Source organism: Alligator mississippiensis, chromosome 8 (genome assembly GCF_030867095.1).
Source record: "Alligator mississippiensis isolate rAllMis1 chromosome 8, rAllMis1, whole genome shotgun sequence".
NCBI classification, from domain to species: domain Eukaryota; kingdom Metazoa; phylum Chordata; order Crocodylia; family Alligatoridae; genus Alligator; species Alligator mississippiensis.
In genome coordinates this window covers 81,948,350-81,967,135 of record NC_081831.1, presented here as the reverse complement: position 1 = coordinate 81,967,135, position 18,786 = coordinate 81,948,350, and the positions used below count along the sequence as shown (strand labels likewise).

The 18,786-nt window shown below is 49.5% G+C and overlaps 2 long non-coding RNA genes across 3 annotated transcripts in view; one reads left to right on the top strand and one right to left on the bottom strand.

Moving 5' to 3' along the window:
• LOC109284431 (uncharacterized) overlaps nt 1-18,786 on the bottom strand; it is a 42,072-nt gene that overhangs the window by 17,516 nt on the left and 5,770 nt on the right. The gene's annotated exons all lie outside the window — the stretch shown is intronic.
• Nucleotides 1-18,786, top strand: part of LOC106739323 (uncharacterized) — a 70,098-nt gene that overhangs the window by 45,887 nt on the left and 5,425 nt on the right. For both annotated transcript variants that reach the window (XR_002091883.2, XR_009464038.1), the window contains exon 2: nt 6,292-6,453. This is a non-coding gene — a long non-coding RNA (uncharacterized LOC106739323). The remainder of the gene's footprint in view (nt 1-6,291; nt 6,454-18,786) is intronic.

The following is an 18,786-nucleotide window of genomic DNA, read 5'->3' as shown; positions in this document are numbered from 1 at the left end:
CCGGAAAAGCAAACCTTCCCTTGGAAGCTGCTTTAATAGGACTGAAGGAGCCCGTGTTTTACGGAGGTTCGCGCCTGCCTTTCCGCGAAATGGAAGCAAACTGCTGTATCAATCCCTAAACTGGTCTTTTTTAACGACGGCTTGAATAATGTTTGTTCCCGTATCGAGAGAGCGAGCAGGGCCGGTGTGTGGTTTTGAGCTAAGCTCCATCTCTCTGGTTTCGCTGCTTTTCTCAGTGACAGTTTCCATGGCGTTCAGGCCTCTCGTTCACTCGCAAACATTTAGCACAATTTTATTATTTATAAACCTCATGTGAAAATTACCCTTTTGGTTCATAAAGAAGTACCCGGCCATTAAGTGTTCTCCTAAATAATCTAATAAGGATCTTTCCTCCGTGATGGAGACAGCTGAATCAAAAGAGCAAGGCTCCCCAACAATGCATGGACGACGGGCCCTGGTTTCGCCACGTATGATGGACTTGTCCTGTTAATGGGACTGTGTAACTTGCTCTGAGTCCTAGTTGCCTTAGAGTCAATGAGACTTTGCCTAGATCTGGATTTCACCCGTGTGGATTTGAATGCAACACCCCTTCGGCTACATTGACCCATCAGCTACTGCCCTGGGGAGGTTTTATGCAGGAGATTACACTCTAGAGTCAGTATTTCTAACCAAAGAAGAGACATCGAGGTTGAATTTCTCCCCTGGACAGGCCCTCTGAGCTCCTCTGGCTGAGCGGAGTCACAGGGGTGCATCTACACGTTCATTAATGCGCAGTAGTTTACTACTGGTTAATGAAATACTAACTAAACGCACAGTAGCACCAGCACATGGGTTTTTTGGTGATGCTATTGCACAGTAGCCTAATAACACTGCACAGTAGCGTACTAGTGCGGGTTTTGTCCGGCGTGCTACTTTGCATTGCGGTAAGTGTCTTGTGTAGACGCACCCACAGTCACGTAGGCTGAGGCGCCCGTGCTGCATTCGGGCCCCGGGTCCCTGTGCACCGCTCCCATTCCTGAGCTCTGAACATTTAATTCGGGGCAGAATTCAGCCTGCTTGAAGAGCCCGGCACCCCACGTCTTCACTTTAAACACTGCAAGGGGACAAAAGGCTGGGAAGGGGCTGATGGTCTAGGCTGAAAACGTGCGTTTCCGAGCTGACGTGGGCCTTGCTAAGCTCACCTGCTTCTGACGGGGCAGAACAGGACAGCTGGTGCCTGGTCTGCAGAAACCCCAGCTCTCTCCTAGGCGTCGGGTCATGCATTAGGGATGGGGATATGGCAAGTTTCCCTACATTGCAGCTACCTCTGGCAGCCAGAAATATTCTTGAGGCCTCCAGAACTAAGTAGAAATGAGGCTACAGGCTGCCATTGTAACTCTTTATGGATTTTCTTGTTTTTAAAGCTATGGACGACCTTTCTGACCATCTTGCCTGACCTCCAGCGTAGAGCTCCTCACCTAGAGAGCCCTGCGGGAGCTCCAGGACCTCTTCCACAAAGACATACCCCTCGCTGGGAGGAGAGCGCGCCCTCGGCAAGGTGTTCCCAGGGCTACAGTAGCCTTGCACGTTGTCAAAAGTGCCCTTTATTTCTCACTTTAATGCACCAGCAAGGGGAGAGGAAACGAGGCCGCACTTGTGCCAGGCATGCTGGGGGCTAGCTGCTGTCCCCGGGGCAGTGACCCACAGCTTACCTGGCACAGGTGTGGCCCAGCTTCCCCTCCCCTTGCTGGCAGAGACCTCCCGACTCCACTTCTGCTTTCCTTTCCCCCGGTGACTGTGCTGATTCTCCTGCCGTTGCCTTGGCCGGGTCCCAGCATAGCTGAGGGGAGAATTATGTCAGAAAAGCCATGCTGTTAAATCCACATGAACATAAAATATTCACAAGAGATGGATCTCGAGGTGCAACTGGAGAAGTTTGCTCAATCTCTCTCCATCTTGCTGCAATTTGTAGCGTCACCATAAGTCAGCTGTGGTTTGCATAATTAATAACGCTGGAAAAAACACATTCTGAAATGAACTCTAATTAGCATGCTTATTGTTTGAAAATAGCTATTTAAAATGCATGCACGCATGCTACTTTGAGCTGCGTATCATGGCACATAACAAAGAGGATGAATTTTTCCCTCTCGTGAACTGTGGGGGTTTTTTTTAGGTCAACCTAGTCGAGGTTTAGTCCTGCAGCTAGAGAGGCCCAAAGGACAGGCACTGTTTCTGGCTCTTGCATTCTTCCCAATTAATTTCTTGGCACCAAACGCTGCTCATTTCCTGACAAAGATTGAAGGCTGCTCCTGTATCATCACACCAGTAAGTTTTAAAACCTGCTGCACTAAATGAATGCGACTTGAGAGGACATTTACTGATGGCCATTAGGCACTGGGCCCATTGAAATCAAGTGTGTTTTGCTTGCCTGCGAAGAGCAGGGTCAGGCTTTTTAGTGATGAAAGCGCGCGGCTCAGGTTCGGTACAGGAAGATCCTGATTTGAAGCCCGTGGAGCACTGCCAAGTCCCAAGGGGGGAGCTGGCTCTTATTTTAAAAAAATAAATACCTTTGTCTTCTGGGTTTTGTGGGTCACATTTCCAAGCTTCCTTCTGCAGGCGCGAGAGCTAGAAACTTCCTTTAAAAAAAAGGAGCGTGTGGAGTTTGATGCTGGAAGCCAGCGCTGTAAGGAAAATGCCGCGTCTCATGATGAATACATGCTAAAAACCTCGTCACCGGGGCACGGCCAAAAAAGAAAAGGAACAGGCTGTAGATGAGCCAGCAATGCAATGCTATTGCCAAAGGGGCAAACACAATTATTTAGGAAAAACTTTCTCACTAGGAGGGGGTGAAGCACTAAACGGGTTACTTAGAGGTGGTGGCATCTCCGTCCTTGGAGGTTTTGAAGACCGGCTAGACAAAGCCTTGGCTGGGATGATGTAGTTGGGGCTGGTCCTGCTTGGAGCAGGGGTTGGACTAGATGCGACCCCCTGAGCTCCCTTCAACCCTCATTTCCTATGTTTCTACGATAAACCCTTGGGAAGAAGAGCTGGTTGGGTTGAAGGACACTGTGGCACAAGAGCAAGCTGGTATAAAGTGTCCTTTGGTTTCCAGTGAGACTCAGGTGGGAGCCAGGTAGCTGCCAGGAAGGCCAAGGCAGCTCTGGACGCAGGCAGGAGCAGGGCTGAGAGCACCCAGCTCGCCCGGCAGCAGATTGGGAAGCCGGAGGGGCAGGGGCTATGCTCGTTTGCTCCTCATTCACTCTCTCTCCAGCTCCAGCAAAGGAGCCTGAAGAGCTGGGAAAGCAGCTGAATCCTGCCCAAACGATGCCCCAAGGAAAGACAACTGGGGGAAAAGTGGCTGTGCTGAGGGTGGAGCCCTTTTCCTTTGTGATCTGCATTTTGGCGCTCGAGCTGCGTGCAGCATGCATGTGCACGCGCCTGAGTGCCTGTGCTGCACCCACCCCACGTCCCAGGAGAGAGAAAACCTGGACCAGAAGACGGTCCCTCCCACGGGATGCTAGGAATGGTGCTTGTCTGGAGCTGGAGAGGAGGCCAAGCCTCTGCCTGGCCTCGGCGAGCCAAGACCAGCTGGGATGTCAAGCCTGGATCCCCTTGCAGCAGTGCACGGTCTGGGAAGCCCCTGGGGTCTGTGACGCCAAGGACAGATGTGCTGGGATGGGCAGAGGCAGATTTATGGCCTGGCCCATCTGCCTTGTTGCCCTGGCTGGGTTTCTCCAAGCCACCGCCCTGCCTCGGCCACGCGCTCCTCCAGCCTTGCACCATGTTCCTCCCAAAAGCTGCTGCCATCGGGCGCAGGCCTTGCAAACACCATATGTCACCACGAGCTTAATCAGGAAGAAATTAAAACCAGGCCATTCTCAATGGCAGATGACAGCTGCCAATTGGTGTATAAATGTAACATTAATGCATAAAAAAAGGTGATCATAACCTTTATGCTTGCTTAATGGTGTCGTTTTTAAGCAAATTAGTGACACCATATTTTCCCATTCCACTACAGTAAATCCACTCGCCCTTCTGTATTTTATTACTCATTGTAAATTCATTCAAGCGGCGTGTTTTGCTTTCTGCAAGGCGGCCTGAGTTACTTTTTTCTGCCCAGGATAAATGGAGATAAATTCTGCCAGCGCCGGGGCCCCACGCATGGCATCTATCTTTGCTGTTGGAAAGATGCAGCCCGGGCTGAGCGGAGCTTGAGAAATGATGCTATCACTCGTCAGAGAGTTACGCATCGCAGGACTGCAGTTAAGAGGCGTGCAGAGACCTCCGCAATGTAGTCCATAGATTAATAGGAAGTGAAACGCATTAAAGGCATTTGATGTGCTCCGTAATGTTTACCCTGATAGCGCAATCAGGGTAGTATAAGGAAGTGACACTGGTAATTTACCCCCGTTATCACCGGTAATGGGCTGGCAGCTTGCCCAGGCCACCGGGGTTGCCGTGAGTTACCGTAATTTCCACCGGAGATCTGTGGAGGGATTGCCAGAGTTGTGCAAATGCGGAGATATCTATTTTTTAAATAAGTTTTCAAGTAAGATGTCTGCTCCTTCCCAAGCTATTTTGTACTCCCAGGCTTCATAGCGATGGCTGTTGTTTCTTCGCGTCGGGTGAAAGCCAGGGCTTTTGTGCCAGATATGCATGAAGCAAAGTAATAAGTGGCCCGACATTACAGGTGGAATGTAGCAGGGGATGTTACCTTCGTCTTCTCCAATTGGATGCATGAATTTTACCAGCTAAGGGGATGGTGTAAAGTGGTAGGCTGCACGACGGGGACATCCCGCCTTTACCTTCCCATCATATGGAGTGAACTTGGGCACGACCCGGCGTGGTCCTGTGCAGCCGTGACCCACTGTCAGCTGTGATCCACGGTGCCTACAAGTCTGCACCAGATCTTGCCCCGCTTCTGCGCGGTGGATACTGGAATAAGTGCTATTCGGAGTGCTTTTGGCACAGCAGAAAGCTCCTATCCTGCCAGGCGCTACTAGTTCACGGATCGATAGCCAGATGGACTGTTGCAGACCTCCAAGTAATTACGGATGGTCTTGATGAAGCAGACTGTAACAGCGCCTTCAAAATCAGCACAGCCTACCACGTCAACGGATAGTTAGGGAGCTATTACTATATGGATCATTGATCCGGGAAGCCTGCATACCGTGGCCGTCTAGCTGCAGCGCAGGGGTGTGTAGTCAGCATGCTAAATTCTGGATGGCTTTTTCTTTTGAAAGCTGGGACCGTGCACAGCAAGCCGTGTTCCTGCGAGGCAGGCCCACGTTCGGTTTTTTTTCCAGATTACTGTTATGCACCAGTCACTAATGAGCTACAAAACAGAAGCCATTTAGAGACTGTATTTAGAAGTGTTTTAATATGCAATTAAAAAAACCCTCCTTTCTAATTGTTTGGTATTATTGGGATTTTACAGCAGCCGAGGTTTTTGGGTTTTTTGCGCTGGGAGTAAAAGAAACGATGCTTTTTGGGCCAAAGTTAATTTTGCGTGTCTGGGTTACAAAGCGCTAAAATTGTGCGTCCCCGTAATGAAATATGAATAGACCTTGAGCTATTGATGGGGAAAAAACCCCCCACGTCTTCAGTGGTGCAAGCCTGTCTCTAAGTTGAGAACGTGCTGCTGCTTAAATGTCACCGCGGAGGATAAGCGCTTGCCTTCGGCTCACCTGGGAGATGTTGGCTGAGAGCTGGGGCCGTTCAGCTGACTCAGGGCTATTGATGTGATTAACTCAAGCGCAGGAGAGTGCTCTTGGGCTGCTCTGAGCCCCTCGCTCCAACCTGATTCAAGTCCGCTCCAAGCACTTCATGAAGCCAGAGGTTGGCTTAAGATGCACGAGGTTCCCACCCCCTGCACGAGCTCTTGCAATGAAGGGGAACGATGCGTGCATTTAGCTTGGCTTGGTATTTTATTACTGAAAGCCAGCTCTGCACAGTACTGTGGGCAGCACGGGCTACGCCAGCTGGGCAAGGAAACCCAGAGAGATCCCTGTACGGTCAGGGGCTGACTCTTTTCGCCGCTTCATCTCAAAGCATCTCCCGTCCGTCCTCGGTACACTTGTGTATTTAAAGAGAAGATGATTTCCTTGGGGTGCTTTACTCTGTTAAGTAAAACCATCAGTTTTTAAATCACCTGCTAGAGGTTTGCAATGCAGCTGGGATGTGTTGCATGGTGGTCTGTTTGACTTGACTATTTAAACAGCGTACTCATTTTTGTGCCTACCCTTGCCTTTCTCTTATGTTCAACTCTGGTATTTTTCTGCACAAACCATGCATTGTTTCTATTGCTCACAGGTTTGAAAAACGAAATCTTCTGAGATTCCCTGAGTCTTATCGGCACACAGGGCCAGCAATGGAAGTCGATTTAAAAAGCGCTGCTCTACCACTGCAACCTACCCTGTTACTTCTCATGAACTCAGGCTTGTCGGAGAGCTGGCATTGCTGACGGCTTGCCAGGTAAGAGCAGGTGGGGGTGGCTAAGGAGTCTGGTTTGCTTCAGAGGTCATTACACCTGGATGCATAGGGCGAGCTTAGCAAAATGCTTGGCTGGTCTTTCTGTGCGACGCAACATGGGCAGAAAGGTGTCGGTGGCGCAGCGAGTCAATGTGGTGCAGAGCAGTGGTTGTGAAACAGGAAGCGGGCAAATGTCCACAGAGTACGCGAGAGGAAAGAAAAGGAAAACAGAAGATGAGAAAAGGGGAAATGCAAACAGAGGAAAAGGAAGAGACAGTCAGTGAAGAACAGCTCTCTGATCTGGGGAAGGGGAAGGCGCAGTGTGGCTGTAGCTGGCATAGCTGTGCTCTTTTGTTCATCATAAGAGAGTCCTAGGGATAAAGAGCAAATAAACACCTTAGCTTCGTTACTCACAAAAGTGATTGAAAAGGGGAGTGTGACCCAAAAAGTTGGAGGGCCAGTGGCCTAGCAGAAAGTGCTGTAAGATGGATCCACAACTGGTTGGAAAACTGTACTCATAGGGCATGTCTACATGTGCATTTACACTGGCTTAAATTTACTGCACAGTAACTTACTGTGCAGTAAGCAGGAATAGGCCGGCGTCTACACGTTCAGGCACTGAAGTGCATTAATGCTGTGTGTGGACTGATTTAGGACTAAAGTTAGTCCCACGTCAGTCCACACACACAGTGTTACTGTGCAGCAAGGCATCTACACGTGCATTACTGCGCAGTAACTAATTGGGCATAAATTTGATGCCTGCACGATGCAGGTATCAGCTTTATGCTCAAGTCGGCATAAGTTGCCATATTTACTGCGCAGTACAGGCGTGCACGTGTAGATGCGTGGCTGTAGTGCTCAGTAATTTCGGTCGGTGCATTAGTAAATACATGTGTAGACACACCCACGGGGTAGTTGCAGTGGCTCATTCTCAACGCAGAGGAACGCATGACATGGAGGTCTACAAAACTCTGTTTTGGACTTGGTGCTATTCAATATGTTCATTAATTACCTGGATGAAGGGCCTGAAGATGCGCTCATTAAATTTGAAGATGACGAGTACTTTGGAGGGCAGCATTAGAATTAAAATGGCTGTGACTAGAAACTAGAGAGACTGAAATAAATCAGGTGGAATTCAGTCATGAGAAATGCAAAGTCCTACGTAGATCTAGGAAGAATCAAGTGCCCAAATACAAAATGTGGGGGGTGACTGGCTAGCCGTTCTGCAGAAGAGGATCTGGGGATTACGGTGGATCACAAACTGAACAGGAGTCAAATATATCATATGGTTGCAAGAGAAAAAGCCAGCGGTTGTCTGGGAAGTAGAAACAGGAGCATCTCATGCAAGGCATGTAAATTGTAAAGCAAACCTTTCAGTTGCCTGGGCAGCCCTGTTTCGCGCGCAGAAGAGGAGACTTCACACAGGAAGGTTGCAAATAGTTCCCCACGTTCCCTCAGGTTAGGACAAGAAGTAATGGTCTTCACCTCCAACGAGGGAGGTTTAGATCGGAGGCTAGCAAATGCTTGCCCAACATGAACGCAGCAAAGCGCTGGAGCGCGTTTCTGAGGGTGTCGCTGCCCTTCCCTGACTCGGGAACCGTACCTGACGTGCTTCATGAGCGAACCAGAGCCGGGCGTCAGGTACGTTTCCTGCGTCAGGGAAGGGCAAACCGCCTGCTTTCCGGCCGGCCGACTAGCTTAATGATAACCCCTGAAAAGGGAGACGGAGATTTCTTGGAGACGGGAAGCAAGCAAGAGAGACAGAGGGGACGTGGGTGACCGAGCACCTTAGCACGAGGTCGGGAGCGAGGCCGGCTGTTGCAGGGGCAGTGCCTAGGCTGGGCGGAGGATGGGATCTCGGAAGGGGTCCAGGGGTGCAAAGTGAACATGTGGAAGCATCCTGCCACCTTGTATCCGGGACTGCGAGTCAAGGAGCCTGGCTCGGTCCTCAGGATCTTGCAGAGCACGAGAGGGGAGGTGGGCAATGAAGGAATGCAAAGCGCGGGCTCCAAAAAGGAGGGGGCTTGACGTGCCCGAAACCAGCTGCCCAAGAGAGGAGATGCTGGGGGTGTGGAAAGCATCCAGGGGCAAAAGCAGAGGGCCTGTATCATAGGGGACTTGCATTATCTTCATCATGAGGCAGGAAGGCGGGTGGGGAGAAAATGCAAGACAATGGCAAGAGGCTTTAGGGACCAAGCGAGGTGACTCCGAGACATTCTCAGTGCAATGGGAACAGGGGAAGCGTGCGTGCGTGCATGCAAGCGTGCACTAAAGCAAGGCAGCCTGAGGACCAGGCTGTTCTGCCGGGCACCAGGAGCGATCACATCTCACTCCAGCAGTTTACTATTCTCTTCCACTAAAAGAGAGGAGCAAGACAGCCACTCCAGCAAGCGTCTGCCCTCCTCCGTCTCTCCCGTCGACTTCACCTGCGCCCATTTTTTCTGCATTGCTGAAAGCACTCGGATTGACGCCGCGCTGTCATTATCTTGTAATAACCAGGCACAGAGCCGTAGGAGCTGAGCTGAGAAGGCCAAGGTCATCTCCGACACTTGCAAAGCCAATTAGGACTTATAGAGCACTAAACTCAGACTTCTTCAAGCCATTTCATTTTATTGATCAGACCCATTTTTATTTTCAAATGGCTCGCTCTTGGGAACCATCCAGGTTTCACAGCAGAAGGGACTATGTAAAATTTAATGATTTAGCCTTTTGAGCGTGGACTTGTGCGGGTTTTATTAAGCTACGGCTCCACGGCAGCCTTGCCTTTTGAGATGCAAGACGCAGAGCGAGCAGAGTCATAATCTGTCTGGTGCTGCCCTGAAAGACCCAGTGGGTTTCCGAGTTCCCCATTTCTCATGTTGAATGATTTGTGCTGCCGTGCACTTTTAAAAGAACAGCATTCACTTTTTTTGTTCTGAATCTTGGAATTTCTGTCGCCGAGACGCCCCGCCGCCAGCACGCATGCTAACTTAACTAATTTTCCTGCCAGACAAACATAATTCTCCAAAAAACAGCTCAGTGAGCTTTTCCCCCGTGGCCAACAAAGACTGCATTTCAGTCAAGGAGCTGATGCTCACCCTGGCCCCTCCTGAACAAGTGGAGTAGACGATATTACTAATTCCTGCATGCAATTGCTAGGTATGCAAGAACTGATGGGCGCCGCATGTCTTGGAAAGCAATGAAAAGCTCTGTTGCAGAGGAATGAGATCTCTGGGCATTTTCCCTGTCACTTAATGAAAGGTGTAAACCCCTCTGGAGGGAAACAGGATGACACGACCCCTGGACCACTAAGGGGAACCAGGGATGGTTACGCAAGGGGAGTAAAAAGATCCCTCATGCCTGACAAATGCAAATGCTTGTTTTATGATGTGTGCAGACAGCATCATCGCTAGCATCAAGCGGAAGGACCGAGGGTGCTCTGAGGATGACCAGCTTGTGGCTAGAGTATTATATATATATTATATATATATATTATATAGAGCAGATGCAGATTCAAACCTCTCCTGGAGGAACGTGGGTTCAGTCTCTGCAAGAGGCTGCAGCCGATGGCAGGTTTTAGACAGCTTGAAGCACAGGAGCAATGTCCCAAGGTTACACTTGCGCTGCAAAAGCGCAGAGGAGCAAAGTCTGGTTGGACTAGGGTTGGGAATTACTGGGCTTTTCGAGCGTTTTATTCCTTTGGCATCTCAGGCAAGCCAGGAAGGAATTGCTTTCGAAACAGGAACGCGCAGGCTCCCGTTCCGTATTAGAAATGCTGCCTAAGGTTACATCCCCCCTCGAACAACAAGGACTTTGCATGGGGGCACAGAAACATTGAGTGACACCTGCAAAGCCCATGTGAAATCCAGCCTGCCTCGGTGGTCTCAGGCTCCCTCTGCTTTCTCTCCAACCTCCTCGTTCGTTCTTCTCTTCTCCTTTCAACTGCCCCTTTCACATTCATCTTGCTTTTGCTTCAGTCCCTTAGCGCCGTGTCTGATGAATTTGAATTTAATGGCGTGCGTTTGCTTGTTAAATTCCGTTTCAAGGATGCTGCTGGGAATCGAGTTTGAGTCTCGGGGACTAACATTTTTAAGGGGCTCGTAAAACTTTCATTCAGTCCCCCCACCCATCCCACTTCTCCTCCCAAGACGCTTAAATTAACATCATCTGTTATCATAGCTGCCAGGATTGAAGGGCCATCGTCTCCCCCACAAATCTGGGGTGCAGACACAATTCTCCATTGCCCCTTTCATTGGATATTTTTCACTCTTTGCACCTTTTTCTCCCAGGACCCAGTAACTCTGGCGTCAAGCCACAAGGCGAGAGCCCACAGCTTTGCAAACTGCATTCACGTTTGCAAACTCTCCTATGACACCATTGCAGCCTTATCAGGCAGTAGCATTGAATTGTTCAATCCTTCCCTAGTAAAAAATATATATATATATATATATATATATTCCTGACTCCTACCTTTTAGTTATGACACGGGTTCCCGAATCTGTCTTTAATATGCTAAGAATACTGTTCCTGCTCAAGCAAGGAGGTTTCAACACGCAGCGAATCCGCTTCGCCTGGGTGTTTAATCACCTTCAGAAGCTGCTCGTTGTATGTACCCTCTCCCAAGAACATTGCTCTTTAAATAACTTTTTGCAACAGTGGCATGAGGTGATTATGTCTGCAAGGAAATCTATCGTGGTATCATCATAATTTTCATTAGCACACTGAATGATGACAGCTCCTTCTCTGCTCAGATTGATGTGATTACCACTTTGAAGCCCTGGCGCGTTCCCCTAACTCCCGACATCTGGGAGAGAATGATGGGAGGCCGAGCAAGCTTTCAAAGTCATTACTCGGTACAAAGGGAGGGTTAGCCTCATTTGGTCCAGTAGCTCCTGTCGCCAGAGGTAATGGCCTTCATCGGTTGCTACCGCTAGTGAAATTCTTGCAGCGATCACACAAATATCTCGTGCCATTCGGGGTGGAAAGTACCTTGAAACAACCGTGTGACCTGGAGCGGCAGTGACCGGGATGAACCGTGCTTTCTCATTTAAACCTAAAAGCCTACACGCTGGTAGGAGTGTGGATTGAGGGGTTTGAGAGCCAGTAAAAAAAAAATAGATGAAATTCGACTTATTGCATATTCTGAGAGGCGGCTGTGCAATCCAGGCTTTGCTTTTAAAGATGGTCTTGAGACGAGCGGCCCAGAAAGGAGCGGTGTGGTCAGCCTCGCATCTGGTTGTCCCTGACCCCCGAGCTGCATGGCCTGTCTATCGACAGCTGGAGTGACCGGGAGCCGGGGGAGGATTTGGGCTACACTCGTGCCACAGCAGGACAACATAAGCGCTCCACCACCATGTCCCAGCATCGCTATCAGGACCAGGATGCTGCAGTGTCGTCCCTCCATCGCTGCACTGAGGCGGAGCCAGGCACAACGCCGTCAGGACCACGGGGTTAGAGTAGCCCTATTGTGCCTCGGATAGCAGCATCCATCCCAGGTCTGCTAGCCAGGACGTTGCTCTCCTTCCCCAGCAGTGCCTAGGGCTCGAATTCAGCCTCGCGCCTGTTCTTCCATGTCGAAGTCTGCGCTCAGATGCTCGCTGCTGGTGACGAATCTTTTCACCGTGCTCTTGCTTCCAAAAGAGTTCAGCAAACGCGACACGCTTAAGAGTGTCCAACGGTGAAATCCGATTTGCACTTCCACCATTAAGCTTCTGCTTTCCACAGCCGAGAACGACGCGGGATGAGGATCCGCGGCAAAGCTCTGCAAACCAATGCGGACAAGAACGTCAGATCGCTGCCTCAGAGAAATAATCTCCTTTGACACTGCCGAAGCCGTTGTCTAAATGAAACCAGGCTCCCTTTCCCTAGCCCGCACCCAGGCAGAAACATAAGCGGATGTGAAATGTCACCATCGTTACAGCGCAGAGCCTTGAAAGCGTGCGGGCAATTCACACAGTAAAGTACTTGCGTGCACATACACGAGACAGCCAGTGTATGTATCCTTATCCATTTGCAAACGGGATAAGGACCCCTGAAGTAGCCCGGGTTTGTTCTTGCTGCTCAGAGGATGCAGTTTCAGTCCATGCTTAGGGTGCTGGTAGGGTGTGTACAGAAGTGAAAGGCACCTTAGCAATGGTTCACCAGCACCAGGCTGCTGCCGGCAAGCCCTCTGTGCTTACAATACGCTCTCAGCAGCTTGTGCTACGAATGTCATAAGAAGGACCAGAAAGGAGAGACTCGGGCCCTGCCAGAGCCGTGACCAGCAATGCTGGTGTGTGCAAAGCGAAGCGCCCTGGAGCCCAGCCCGCAACAGAATAGTTTTGCAAGGAAGGGCTATGGTTAATGAATGCCCTGCTCACTTAGCTGAGCCACAACCTCCTTCCTAATGCAGATGAACCCTTGGTCTTCCTGAATGCAGCAAGCAGGCTACATAGGATGCCCTTTCCTGAATACCATCCAGGGTTTCCTGCTGGCTCGTCCTTGGGGCTGGACTGCAGGGAGGAGACCTAGAATGGATCAGGCAGCCAGTCCTTGCAGGAACTGCTCCCAAATGCCAGGAGGACAGCTTCCTGCCCCACCTTTCTTCTCCCCGTCCCATGTTTCACCTTCACATCCCAGGGCCTGAGTCATTAGGATGTCCAGTGAGCATGGGACGACTTGAGAGATGACCAAGGGGTTGCAAAACCTCGTCCGCCCCCACCAAGGTCATCGATTCTCACTGCGGTTGGGTCAATAAATGAAGTTTAACATCCAGGGGATGAGGCTACATTCAGACAGCGGTCGTTAGCCGTGTTCATCTGAAGTTGGACAGACAGCAGGGTGGATTTGCACCTTCTAGACTAACTGAAGCAGAGATAGAGAGGGTACACTCACTCATGGGGTGCTGCGAAAGGACAGCGCAGAGCAGGGTCTGAAGTGGAGCGTGCGATCCGAATACAAAAGGTGGGAAAAGAGGAGATGGGCAGAGCTGGGAGAAGCAAACAACCCACAAGTAACGGGATAAGAAGCCATCCAGCCTCTCAGCATTTCAGGGCAGGCGATTGCTGGTGTCTGTATGTAACAACCGCAGCAATTTCACTGCAGATGCACACGTGAAGCCCGGTTGTACAGTTTTATCATACATGCAGCCTCGGGTGGGCAGATGCTGAATGTGGGCCAGCCCTCAGCCTTAGTCTCTGGAGAAGCAAAATCAGACCTATAGGCACATGCATTCTCCTGGATACTGCAGCATAAGAGATCGAGGGTGTAAACCGATTGATAGTCATGACCCCCACGATCAGCTCCTCTTTGGGGCATCTCTCCCATGCGGTCTCCATCTGAATGGTCAGCAATCTGAGCAGGAGACGGAGGCAGGCAGCCACAGCACCCTTCTCCCCAGCCAGGCGTGCAGGAGGAGAGAGCGAGCAGCTGCAAGCCACGGATGGAGGCTGAACTGAATCTCGCCCCGTCTCCGAAACAAGTACCTGGACGCTACGTAGGCGTGAACTTCACCCTCAACAAGCAGGTGCCAAAGAAAGGGGAAAAAACAAACCCATAAAGCTTCCACAGCTTGTTATCCAGCTTTTCTCAAGACAGGACGAAGCCTTCAGGCTGCGGTTATCCAAGAATATTGTCTTTATAGTCACGGAGATATCAGACTTTTAAACATTTTGATCGACAGGATTAATCACGAGCATGCTTTATAAAGCTAGGTGAGCCACGGATTACTTCCAGGCTTTGTTAAGGAACTGCTTGGCCATTAAATATTCCAAGGTGAAAGTGCTCGTATGACTCTTTCTGTGATCCTTATGAAATCGGATCCAGCCCTAATTTCCATACACCTCCCGCAGCGCGTCAGGCAGCTCCACGGCGCTCAGTTTGGCACCGATTCTAGGTGGTTTGTCGCTGACAGGAAACCTGGGCACGTTCCAGATCAGATCACCTTCATAACCATACCCTGCTTAGCCAGTTCAAGGAGAAACCCAACAACGTAACACTCCCTGTCGCCTTATATCACAGCCTGAATCAGTGCAGTCACTTCTGTCAATGTCCGAGCCAACTCTGGCCTGCAGAGGTAAACAAATACCATGGTTTTCACACTCTTCGGGTGTGTCGACACATGCAATTAAGGCTATTGGGCTTTCCTGCGCAGTACATTTACCTGCATATGCAGGTAGTAAATTTACTGCACAGTAGACTAATTTACTGTGCATTAAGTGCCTGCACGTGTAGACAGTGATGCTTTACTGTGCAGTAGATTAGTGTATTGCGCAGTAAAGCATCTCGTGTAGACACGGCCTGTGTGTTATATGTGGGTTCAGGAGGAGCTGTGGACAGGTTGATGGAACAGGTTAAATTTATTAATAAAATAAATGAAGGATATAACTGATATAACAGGGAGCCAACTCTAACACACCACTGCCTGGAGCCAGCCAGTTTTCTCCACCCATCTTGGTAACACTCATATGAAGAGATGCAGTTAGCTGTGCTAGTCTCAAGTCTAGCCAGCAGGGTAGATTTGCACCTTGTAGACTAACCAAAGTAGATAGACAGGCGTACAAGCCAGTAACCTGAAATCCTTAAGCTCCCCCACGGTAACAATCAGATTCCTATGTAAAATCCTGGACATAGAAGGGCTCCCAAAGTTTTTTAAGCCCCAAAAATGTCACCTCCATCCTGCCAGCACGTGTCACCAGTGCCCAACTGGGCAACACAGCTGTTTTGTGCAATTACCAGCTTTTAAAGAGTGAACTAACCCATGACAGATCAGTAATGGGGATGAGCAATGTGGGCACTCCAGTGAGCTTGCACTGACTCCACTGAGAGCTACAAACACGGGCAAAGCTCACAGACAAGTTCACCTGTAGATGTGGGGCATAAGCAAAGCGGATCCAGAGCTAATTCAGTGGGCGCATCTACACATTCATTAACGTGCTTTTGCTAATATGCATTAAATTTAGTTCCTCCATTGCGAGGTACTAGAAAAAGGTGCATTAGCTTATTTTAATGCACATTAGTGAAAGCACACAGGTGTTTTGTGATGCTTTAATGTGCATTAAAATAGGCTAATGTGCATTAAAGCACAGGTATAGACATGCCCAGTGAGTACTCTGCAGAACCCTTAACCATATAAAGTACAACACGCCATACCGTGTGCGCAAAAACAGCTGCACATTGGAAGAGATGAACGCAGCAGAAAGGCCTGAAGGTGCTTTGTAGGAAAGCAGAGGAACAGATGATGCCTTGCATATGGGTCATATACCATCATTATGGCAGGGTAAATCACTGTGCTGGAGCTTGCAGGCCAGAAAAGTGAAGAAAATATGTGCACCACCCTCAGGGAAGGAAGGCGTGATTTGGGGGAGATTTGGCACGTCTGTGACATTAACACACTGCAAGAGAACATAAACAGATGGATTTTTAATATCAACCTAGCCCCCGATACAGAAACGTGACACAAGCAGCACACACAGAGGCGGCCAGATGCAATCCGGCCAGTGTCAACGCAGAGGGTAGAAACTATCCGAGAAGGAAGAGTACAAGACAAAGGCTCGCAAGTGCTGGCAACCACAGATCCCCGAGCACTCTCTCTTCTGAAATACAAGCATGGCTCCCCAAAGCAAGAGATGCTATTTAGCAAGGACAGCAGAGAGCTGGGAGGCTGCTGGGATGCATATGAAGGGAAATGCAGGCCAAGCAGCAAAGACAGTGAAAATATATATTATTCTCAAGAGGCCTGGGTTCAAAGTAGGAACGGCCTTCTCTACGGCAAGCCATGCAGCCATCAAATTATTGCAGGCTCCTATTCAGACTCCTGGGAAGTGGAGGCACTGTCAGCTGCTACTGCAGTAACCGTCACAGGCAAAGCAATGGGCTCTCAGGAGGAACATCTCCCACGCTGTACTGTTTCAGCAATGGACCCTTGTTTGCTTGCAATGTGGTTTACATGAGAAGGGAAGTTCAGCCGTATCATTGGCACAAGCAGCCCAATGGCAAAGCTGACTTGGCAGAAAGTATTGAAGAAAATTTGGGTTGGAAGGGAGCTCAGGAGGTTGCATCTGGTCCAATGCCCTGCTCCAAGCAGGACCAGCCCCAACTACATCATCCCAGCCAAACTTTGTCTAGTCAGATCTTAAACACCACCAAGGATGGAGACTGCACCACCTCTCCGGGTAACCCGTTCCAGTGCTTCACCACCCTCCTAGGGAGAGAGTTTTTCCTGATATCCAACCTCAACTTGCCTTGCTGCAGCTTGAGCCCATTGCTCCTTGTCCTGCCATCTGCCCCCACTGAGACCAGCCCAGCTCCATCCTCTTTGCAACCACCGTGCAGGGAGGTGAAGGCTGCTATTCAATCCCCCTCGGTCTTCTCTTCTGCAGACTAAATAAAAGAAGGATGCCAAAAGCAAAGATCCTAGACAGCAGCCCATCCCTGGATGGAGAAATGCTCGCAGAGGAGGCCCTAATAGCAAGCTAATACAACCACACGATGTCAAGACGCACATGTAGGTTGGGACCCCGGCTCCAGCATTTCTGCAGGTAGGCAGCGGAAGGAATAACAGACAGAAAGCAAGAAACAGAGACCTGCAGAGTCCAAAGCGTGTTGCTCCCAACCAGCTAAAGACCTCCCAGAATTGTAACCAGAAGGTCCTGCCAGAATCGAGTGATGTCTTCAGTACAAACCGTTTGCTGCCTGAGGCATGTGTTAAATAGACATATCCTTGTTTGTGAGACAGATCCGTGGACGGATGCATAGTTCATTGAAACTGCAAGTGCCTGTACCTAGTGCAACCATGAGACATGCAAAGGATTATGGAGCAGACTTTCTGCTGAGGCTTGATCAACAGGAGGTGGCAGAAGAAAGCCAAAGGGCAATGGGCACCGATACTGGAATTTAGATTGGACATTAGGACATTAGGAAGAACTTCTTCACAGTTCGAGTGGCCAAGGTCTGGAACGGGCTCCCAAGGGAGGTGGTGCTCTCCCCTACCCTGGGGGTCTTCAAGAGGAGGTTAGATGAGTATCTAGCTGGGGTCATCTAGACCCAGCACTCTTTCCTGCCTATGCAGGGGTCGGACTCGATGATCTATTGAGATCCCTTCCCACCCTAACATCTATGAATCTATGAGAGCAAAGCAGGCTTCTCTCTCAGGCAGCGATGCACTCGTCCCCAGAGCCAAACGCCTGCAAGGCACTGGAACCCAGTGTGCAACAGAAAGACGAGCAAGGTGTTAAGGTGATCATATAAAGATGTCATAGAGGCATAATAGATGCATTTAATTTTTCGACCTTTAATAAGAGACAATCACAAAGTTTCCCTTTAGGTGGGGTGCTGTGCTATCGATCGTTACACCTGGGGGCCTGGAGAACTCTGCCTGACGCGCGGAGGAAGAAATAACACCTGAATGCTGCACCGACGATGGCACAAAACGTCCTCTCCTCTCCCTTGGTAACGCTAGACCGGTGAAACCGTGCGTGATGGCCGGAGGAGCTGGACACTTGACTGCAGGCCTGATGTTCCTGTCCGACTGGTTTTATGCTAGTGTATAACTCACTCTTGGACTTACTCTTTGTATAAATCCTGGGAGCAGACAGTTAGGTCTCCCAATGGAAACAAAACATATTTTACTCCTGAACGTCTAGCAAGATGGATTTGCTATGCTGGAAATCGATCTGGATGAACAGCATAAAGAGCTGGCCAGAAGCAACGACTGAAAATAGACATTAGAAGTTTTAACAGCCCATAAAAAAAAAAACCTGATGAAAAAGCACTTAGACATGCATGTACTTTCGGAACTATGACTTAATCCTAGTCTTCCTTCAATAATTAAATGCACCCACTCCTGGATGAGTCTCCCTTTACACCTGTGTTTTGAGACCTGTCGACCAGCCAGCTTTCCATCCCCGTGGCCATGAGTGCCATGTTGCTTTTGCATTGCTCTAGGGTCTAGCAAAACTGTGCTGGCGTGCATTTAAGGAGGATCCCATTCCCCTTTTCTCATACCTTGCTGTAAAAGGAGGCTATTACGGCACGCGAACCTCCCCAGCACCTCTCCTTACTGCTCTACATCTCTATGGTAAGCTTTGCAGTCGAGCAGCTCAGGAAACGTAAATGCTAGGTGAAATCCTCAGATTGAACGTGCTCCATCAGTCAGACTAAGGAGGGAGAGCAAAGACCACCTGTATTATCTGCCTGCTACTTATTGCTTTCCAGAAGCTCTTTTCAAAATGAAGGAAATGAGGCCACAAGACCCTTTTTACCAAGAAGTTCACGGTGTCGAAACAATAATAAATGCAACTGCGTGAAGTTTCAATAAAAAAGGATTTCTTTTAAAATGTCAAATAAAATTAATCAGATTAAATAAAATTGCTTTATGGT